General features: G+C 44.9%; 1 pseudogene; it reads right to left on the bottom strand.

The window, feature by feature from the left end:
* Nucleotides 1-476: 476 nt before the first annotated feature.
* LOC121559948 lies at nucleotides 477-7454 on the bottom strand (annotated as a pseudogene).
* Nucleotides 7455-9396: the final 1942 nt, after the last annotated feature.

A 9396-nucleotide genomic window follows, 5' to 3' on the forward strand; every position in this document is an offset into this window, starting at 1 on the left:
TAAGGGGTTAAATAAATGTAAAGAAAAGAACAAAGATCCTGATCTTTCTTATATCTCTCAGAAATAGGACCGACACTTCAGAACAAACTTCCTTTTGATTTATTTTGGGGACTATCTGTTGTTCCATGTAGTGAATCTGTTGGTCAATGTGTTTGTACGGGCCCAAAATAACTGTATCAAATAATGTTTTTATATATTTTTTTTATACTTCAAGGGGTCTTAAAATCAAATAGCTAAATGTATGCCCCCCCACCCGGGCTTAAGTCCTATTCGGACAGGATCAGTTTTTCTGGGGGAGCTCAGGTAATGTAATTATGAGCACAAGCAGAAATCACCACATCCTAATTTTATTCTCGTACGAATCTGCCATGTCAATACTTATTACTTGGAAGGAAGGTTATTATCCCAGCCCTAAAAACCTACTATTTTTCTGCAAACTCCCAGGTCCTCTGATAATACTTATCCCGTGTGAATCGTCATCCCTGTGTTTTGAGGGATATAACAGAGATATTACAGGTGCTGCTACCAGTTTAGGTAAGAACATGGGAACATGGGAACAGATTTATGCTTAAAACAAAGTGCTATGCAGGTAGCATACAGATGAATGTTCTGTTTTGTCACATATCAACCTTTCTAGTGCAATACTTCTCTTTTAAAAGATGAAGTGGACAATATTGTACCAATGAATTGATAAATTGCCAAATGTGTCAGTTAATTAAATGTCTGCATAGGTTACACTTCATGGTTCTTATTGATATGCATGATTATTTGGACTTTCTCTGAACTGAAGGCCATTAAGCCAATATTATGCTATCCCTAGACATTTGAAATATCTTCACGCCTAGAAGATCCTCCAGGCTTCCGTCATAACGGTACATTTTTAATGAGGAAAAAAAAAGAATTACAGGGGGTTGCCTATATAAGGGTTATGTACTCCTTGTGTCATTCGAGCTCTCTGGCGTACACCTAAGAACTGCATGTCCGACCAGCTCCATTATTGCAATAATTAATTTATAAATAAAGTATAATTGTTTGTAGAAATAACAAAGTCTCCCCTTATTGGGTAGAATTTCCACGACCCATTCCATTGTAATACTAGTCTTTAGCCCTATTCGGACTGGACTAGTGTTACTGTGGAATGTTGGATATGTAATTATTACCCCAGCATGTGCGTTTTCCAGGAAACGATCCGCACAAGAATAGTTTTTCCAAACTGCCCCCTGTAATCACTTCTTTCGTTCAATTGACTTTAGTGACGGAAACCTGGAGGTTTTTATTCTAGGTCTAGACAATAATAAGATAACTTGTGCTCGGCTGACAAATGTGTAGGTTTCCCCATAATATTTAAATTGAGGAATTATGATCACCATCTTTATTTTAGCCATCCACAGTATTCCTCCTAATGAAAATGCCCCCGATCAACAACGCACCGCATTATGAGAAAGTAAACTTGCCATTTTCCAAAAAGTTTAGATCAGTGGGGAATCGGGGATGCCCTGCTTTACGATGTACTACCTACATTTACAGCCAGAGTTTCATTAAATATACCTCTCCTGCCAAAAAAAGTATCGACATGGCACATTACCCAACCTCCGAATTTACTCTTATGGGTTAAATACATTGTACCTTTAATTCAGTGGCGACCCGTCATTCAGGTTAGGTGGGACAGAGTGTGATACTCTGGCTCCATGGACTTTGATTATTTGAGCCAGGGTTGTTCATTTTCATTGTTTGGGTGTATTTCTATGTTGGGTTTTGGGTGATTTTCTATGGTTGCATTTCTGTCACGTTTATTTCTAGGATTAGTCATATGACTCCCAATCGGAGGTAACGAGTGTCAGCTGTCGGCTCGTTATCTCTGATTGGGAGCCATATTTAAACTGTGTGGTTTCTCCTTGGTTGGTGGGTTTTTGTTCCATGTTTCTGTTAGTGTTACAGAGGACTTCACTATCGTCATTTGTTGTTTTTTCGTGGTTGCTTTATTTAATAAAGTCATTATGTTCACTCCACGCGCTGCGTATTGGTCCGCTTCTTCAGACGATCGTGACAGAAAAACCCACCATAAAAGGACCAAGCAGCGCGTCCAGGAGCAAAGGGTCTGGACATGGATGGAACTGTTGGACGGTAAAGGGTCCTGGACTTGGGAGGAGATCCTGGATGGTATGGATCGCCGACCATGGAACGAGACGGTGGAGAGGCGACGGCGAGAGGAGCAACGGCATCGGCAGGGCCATCGTCGGAAGGACGAGAGGCAACCCCAAAAAGTTTTTTGGGGGGCACATGGCTTGAGGCGACTGAGCAGCAGGAGGCTGCCACAAGGCAGATTCAGAAGGCTACCAGGTTAAGGGGGCTGACGGAGGCAGAGAAGGGACGGATTCAGGAGGCTACCAGGTTAAGGGGTCACTGGCCAAAGTAGGGAAAGGAGATGTAGAGGCACGGCGTGAGAGACTGAGGTGTGTATCCAGTCCGGTCCGGCCCGTTCCTAATCCCGAGGTACAGCCAGTAGTGTGTGTCCCCAGTACGGTACGGCCTGTTCCGGCCCCTCGCACTAAGTGTACGGTGCGCGCCGCCAGCCCAGCCCGGCCTGTTCCTGAGCCTCAACGAAGCCTACGGTGCGCGTCGCCAGCCCAGCCCGGCCTGTTCCGGCCACTCGCACCAGGGATACGGTGCGCGTCGCCAGCTCAGCCCGGCCTGTTCCTACTCCACGCACCAGGGATACGGTGCGCTTCGCCAGCCCGGCCCGGCCTGTTCCGGCCACTCGCACCAGGGATACGGTGCGCGTCGCCAGCCCAGCCCGGCCTGTTCCTACTCCACGCACCAGGGATACGGTGCGCTTCGCCAGCCCGGCCCGGCCTGTTCCGGCCTCTCGCACCAGAGATACGGTGCGCGTCGCCAGCCCAGCCCGGCCTGTTCCTGCTCTCCGCACTAGGCCTACGGTGCGTCCCCAGGGCCAAGCATGCCCTGTTGCTTCTCCCCGCACTAGCCCTGAGATGCGTGTCCTCAGCCCGGTACCTCCAGTTCCGGCACCACGCATCAGGCCTACGGTGCGTCCCCAGGGCCAAGCATGCCCTGTTGCTTCTCCCCGCACTAGCCCTGAGATGCGTGTCCTCAGCCCGGTACCTCCAGTTCCGGCACCACGCACCAGGCCTACGGTGCGCCTCAGACGGCCAGAGTCTGCCGTCTGCCCAACGGGGCCTGAACTGCCCGTCTGCCCAACGGCGCCTGAACTGCCCGTCTGCCCAACGCCGTCTGAACTGTCCGTCTGCCCAACGCCGTCTGAACTGCCCGTCTGTACTGAGCCTGCAAAGCCGCCCGTCTGCCATGAGCCTTCAGAGCCGTCCGCCAGACCGGAGCCGCTAGAGCTCTCCGCCAGACAGGATCAGCCAGAGCCTTCCGCCAGACAGGATCAGCCAGAGCCGTCCGCCAGACAGGATCAGCCAGAGCCGTCCGCCAGACAGGATCAGCCAGAGCCTTCCGCCAGACAGGAGCAGCCAGAGCCTTCCGTCAGACCGGATCAGCCAGAGCCTTCCGCCAGACGGGATCAGCCAGAGCCTTCCGCCAGACGGGATCAGCCAGAGCCTTCCGCCTGCCATGAGCAGCCAGATCCGTCAGCCAGCCATGAGCAGCCAGATCCGTCAGCCAGCCATGAGCCGTCCAGCCAGGATCCGCCAGAGCCGTCCAGCCAGGATCCGCCAGAGCCGTCGAGCCAGGATCCGCCAGAGCCAGCCAGCCAGGATCCGCCATTCAGTCCGGTGCTGCCCCTTAGTCAGGTACTGTCCCTTAGTCCGGTGCTGCCCCTTAGTCCGGTGCTGCCCCTTAGTCCGGTGCCGCCCCTTAATCCAGTGGGGTTTAATTGGGGGGTGGTCAGGTGGAGGGGCCTACGGAAGCGGATAGTGACTAAGGTGGGGTGGGGACCACGACCTGGGCCAGAGCCGCCACCATGGACAGACGCCCACCCAGACCCTCCCCTAGACTGTATGCTGGTGCGCCCGGAGTGCGCACTTTTAGGGGGGGGTACTGTGACACTCTGGCTCCATGGACTTTGATTATTGAGCCAGGGTTGTTCATTTTCATTGTTTGGGTGTATTTCTATGTTGGGGATTCTAGTTGTTCATTTCTATGTTGGGTGTTTGTTCTTGATTAGTCATATGACTCCCAATCGGAGGTAACGAGTGTCAGCTGTCGGCTCGTTATCTCTGATTGGGAGCCATATTTAAACGGTGTGGTTTCTCCTTGGTTTGTGGGTTTTTGTTCCATGTTTCTGTTAGTGTTACAGAGGACTTCACTATCGTCATTTGTTGTTTTTTCGTGGTTGCTTTATTTAATAAAGTCATTATGTTCACTCCACGCGCTGCGTATTGGTCCGCTTCTTCAGACGATCGTGACACAGAGCCCCACCTGTTTAGCATGTTATTTTTATACGTGTGCAAACAATGTAAAAAAAAAAAATAATTAGTTAATAAAGACACATAAAAACATGGTCTCTTTTTTGCTTTCTTGAGTAAGGCAGCTCCTAAATGCAGGTGTTTCAGTCTAGCTCAGTGCTATCTGTGGTGGTGGGGCAGCCAGTGGAAAATACGGAGCGTAGGGGTTGGTAATGTTCTCTAGTTGCGCCGTGATTGGCTCAGTGTTCTGTCACTCATGGGGATACTACTTCACCGCAAACTCTACGGGGAGAGCTAAAAAGTTCAACCCCCTTGGGTGCTGCCATAGATTTACATTAGAAGTGCCCATCCAAGATGGCTCAAGGTCATTGGCCACAGATAAAATGACGTCAAATCACGTTATATCTACCATAGCTTTGATTGGAATGATCATGTCAACATCATACTTTCGAAATCTTAGCTAGCAAGCTAGACAAGCAGTCGTCATCATGAATCAAGTCAACAATCTACTGGCAAATCCTTTTCAATCCTTTTCATATGAAGAGAAATTATAGATAAAACATCGGTGCTCATCGGCCATTGGACATAAACATTACACTCAAGTTGGAAATCGCAAATTCAACAATGAGTGGTTTGGAAGCAATCAGTGGCTAACAACAAGCGTTGCAAAGCAATCACTAGCCTGATGTTCGGTGGAGAGGATGTCTGGTCCAAGTCTGGGTTTAAGGGTCTCTTTTCCAAGCTTAAAAGGATAAACATTCAGAAAAGGTTGAATACATTGGCCATGCTGTCAATCCAGCATGACTTCTGCCACGTTCAAAACAACTGGAAACTCGGAACTGGGAAATCTCAGACTTCAGAGAGTTCAACACTGAAAAAAACTAGCTCCAATACGGTCATCCAACTTGGAATTCCAAGATGCGAACTCGAGGCTCTAGAGCTCCGACCTGAAGATCACTGACGTCATGATTCAACCTGGGTTTTTTTTCCGAGTTCTCAGTTGTCTTGAAAGCACCATAAATCCAGAGAATGTCAGACTTTGATGACAAAGTTTGACGACAAAATTTCACACAAGAAGGACCGCCGCGCCACCTTCCTGTTCAAGTGAGCACAGCACAACAAGGTGAGTCCAAAAATGTATTGTATGTTGCTGCATAAATGTAATATGCCAGCGAGATATGTATACTGTAGCTAAGAAAGTAATACTAAGTGTATGTTGTGTAGTAAGCTGTTAGTAGCCCATGTGCCTCACCCTAATAATTTGGTCTATTTACCCCTCATAACTTAGCTTACTGTTCTGACTTGGTGGTGCAGATGTAGCCTATAGCCTGTTTTAGAGAAATGTCATCATCAAATATTTTAAGAGCTTTCATTGTCTGTTTATATGCCCCCTTTATTTATCCCATGGTTCTGACTTTGTGTACAGGGAGAATACTGTAAGAACGGCCCATGTTCGGAATTCTGTCTCTGTACATTTCAAAAGTGCTGAACAAATCATTATGGTGACTACGTCCGTGTTAGCTCGCTCATTAATGTCGTTAATGTAACGAAATTACGGATTGCCTCATATCCGCTCATCGTTCCCCTTGTGCCATAGTGTGTACATCTCAACTGTCACTAGAAACCACATTTGTTTCAGCAAGTCAACCAAATCAGCTATGTATTTTAAAAAAGGCAGTGAATTAACTGTTTCGCTGCCAGACAAGGCTCCGCTGATAGCCAGGTGTAGCAGTGGTAAGGATTCACTACATGGTGCTGAAAAGACAGCTCTGCTGTTGGGACAGCTTTATGTAGGCCCTAACAGTTTATGGACACCGTTTGACACCGTTATAGTGCAATTAATGTATTGTTTAGTGTTGTGCTATGTAGTGTAGTGGCTTTGCTGGCATGCATCCCCCAAATACTTTTTGAGTTTGCCCCACCAAGATTTACATGCTAAAATCGGCACTGCTTTAATTAGAATTTTGTAGACAGACTCAATAGAAGACACCAAGAGAATGGGTTCAGAATATTAGGGATCAATGAAAGAAATCCATCTAAATATATGCATATTTGTTTCTGTTTCAGCACCAACTGGTAGAAAAAAATACTCTTATCTTGGAGATTATTTAGGCACATTTTAGGGTTAGGAAAGTATGTATGATTAAAAAAAAACAGGTTTGGAGAGCCTTTAAGCACAAAATATATTGATTAATCAAAAATACAGCAGTCCTGAAAGTTGTCATATTCAAGTTCAATCCATGAAATATTGGAAGGTCGAAAGAAGTGTAAAATAGGGGTTGAACAATGGTCCAATGAATCCCCCCTAATCATGGAACTGTATGACAACGGTCCAGTCGCCGTGAACCGTGGGCCGAACCATAAACCTGCTACTTCTTATATTAACAACTGTTACTGCCATGACGACGTTTACAGAGGAAGGAAATGAAGGGAAACGAAACAATGAAACTAAATCAAACGGTAATGTACATTGTCGTTCAATTTATACCAACTGAAGGGAACTAACAATAAATTGGCAGTTGAATATGTGTTGTTATTAGGCCTACTGACGGTCGATACTGACAGTGGCTAATATTTAATAAACCCTTTTTGATTAAAATGTCTGGTTTTGTTATTACTTTACTGTCGTAATGTATTACATTTATGGGTCTGTAATGTGCAGATTTCTGGTAGTGGGCACGGGCTCCAGGTCCACCAAACTTCTTGGACACCAGCAGGGTCCTATCGCACTGGATCAGCATATTCTTGATCTCCTTCATGGAGGCCTCATCCACATATTCCTGGTAGTATGTGATCAGGGCTTTGGAGATGGTCTGAAGGATAGCGTAGATCTGTGCCACGTGTCCACCACCCTTCACTCTGACTCTGATGTTAACTCAAGCAAAACGCTAAATGCCCAGCAGCAGCACTGGCTCCAGCAGCTTGTTCTGGAGATCGGCTGGCTCAATCATCTCAAGGGGTCTGCTGTTCACCTTGATGAGCCAATCCCCCTCTTGCAGTGAGCGACAGCGGAGGCTCTTTTTTGCGTCTGAAAACCTGGACAGTTTGCAGAAGACCTTTGGCTGGCATGTTTCTGAAACAAGTAAAGCACCCAAAAAATGTTTTATCTGATTCTATTTTTGCCTTTTTATCAGAGCTCACGGGGGAACATACCATCTTCAATTTAGTGCTGTTTGGAGAGATAATCTGGTTATGAATTTCATTTTGAGGTGCACATTTTTCCAAATATGCACATTTACAATGTATTGTTTGACAATCTGTGTGCGGGTCTGTAAATTAAAAAATTATCTAAAAGTGTGTACTGAAATATATATATATCCAGAAGAGTTCACTGTAGTGTACAAACACAGTTACAGTTTCCAGAAAGAGGATGAACCTTTCATACGGATCGGCAGTAATTTTGGCAGGAGGACCATGACTTCCAATTGCAGCTTTTGCAGCACATCAACTTTTAAATGACCATGACTGAAGATGAGGAAGAGGGGAGGAGGCAGTGTGACTCTTCCATCTTTACTTAATGTCAAGTAGTAGCAGTAGAGTAGATTAATACTGTACAATAAGCCCTACATAAATGGGTCATACATCATCTACAGTATAATAATGTTTCATGCTCTATAAAAGATAAATAAATGTGAACAAATACATTGATGGTTTTGTCACACAGCTATGCCACATTATGAATCTTTATAGAGCATGATGTACGGTTATAGATTATTTGTGAAGCATCTATGTAGTGCTTATGAAGCCTTTATGAAGCCTTTATAAGATGCACTTCAAATAAAGCGGGAACCTACTTTAAAAAAAGATTCTAATGTATATAGATGGAAGGGCTTTGGTGATGGAACATGTTTCTTGATGCAATTATCAAACTTTGGTTATTAAATATTTGGAAATTAATAAATGCCCAATAAAGAGAGACAATATATAGATTATTTTAAAAGATAGATGAAGCCCTAATATTCATCAGCAGTGCTAGCCTACTTCTGTTAAGTCAGTCCTGATATGGGTCTGAACCTGTTAGTCATCAAGGGATTAAAAGAGAGATTCATCCAGCAATATCTTTCCCTGATTTCATCTGACCAAGTATTCAGATATTTTGTGACGAGAGTTACAAGCCAGGCCAATGAAAGGCCTTAATCCTACCCTGTAAAATCCTTAAAAATAAAAGCAACAAGAACTAATGACTAGATCACCAGATACACATGATCAGATAATCATTTATGTAAACAAACACAGTGAGCCCACTAGAACCCAGGTCCAGCGGCTGTCAACCCATCACGGCCCGTATCCACAAAGCATCTCAGAGTAGGAGTACTGATCTAGGATCTGTCCATATAATCTTATTCATTATGATCTAAAAGTCAAAACGGATATTAGGTCAGCACTCCTACGGGCCCTGGTCACTACTAATCTCAACAATGTTGTTATTGTTGTCGGCTCAATCTGTCATGGAATCAGTAAACCCTGCACTCATATCTGTCATGGAATCAGTAAACCCTGCACTCATATCTGTCATGGAATCAGTAAACCCAGCTCACATATCTGTCATGGAATCAGTAAACCCTGCTCTCATATTAACACAAATATGTAACTAGATTTGGTCCTTTAATTCATGATTGCTCTTCTGCTGTTCTTACATTTAAGTCATTTAGCAGACGCTCTCATCCAGAGTGAACCACATGAACAATTAGGGTTAAGTGCCTTGCTCAAGGGCATGTCGACAGATGTTTCAGCTAGTCGGCTCGGGGATTCAAATCAAATCAAAAATCAAATCAAATCAAATTGTATTGGTCAAATGCACCGAATACAACAGGTGCAGACATTACAGTGAAATGCTTACTTACAGCCCTTAACCAACAGTGCATTTATTTTAAACAAAACAAGTACAAATAAAACAACAACAAAAAAAAAATGTTGAGAAAAAAAGAGCAGAAGTAAAATAAAGTGACAGTAGGGAGGCTATATATACAGGGGGGTACCGTTGCAGAGTCAATGTGCGGGGGCACCGGCT

This window comes from Coregonus clupeaformis, chromosome 38, assembly GCF_020615455.1.
Source record: "Coregonus clupeaformis isolate EN_2021a chromosome 38, ASM2061545v1, whole genome shotgun sequence".
NCBI classification, from domain to species: domain Eukaryota; kingdom Metazoa; phylum Chordata; class Actinopteri; order Salmoniformes; family Salmonidae; genus Coregonus; species Coregonus clupeaformis.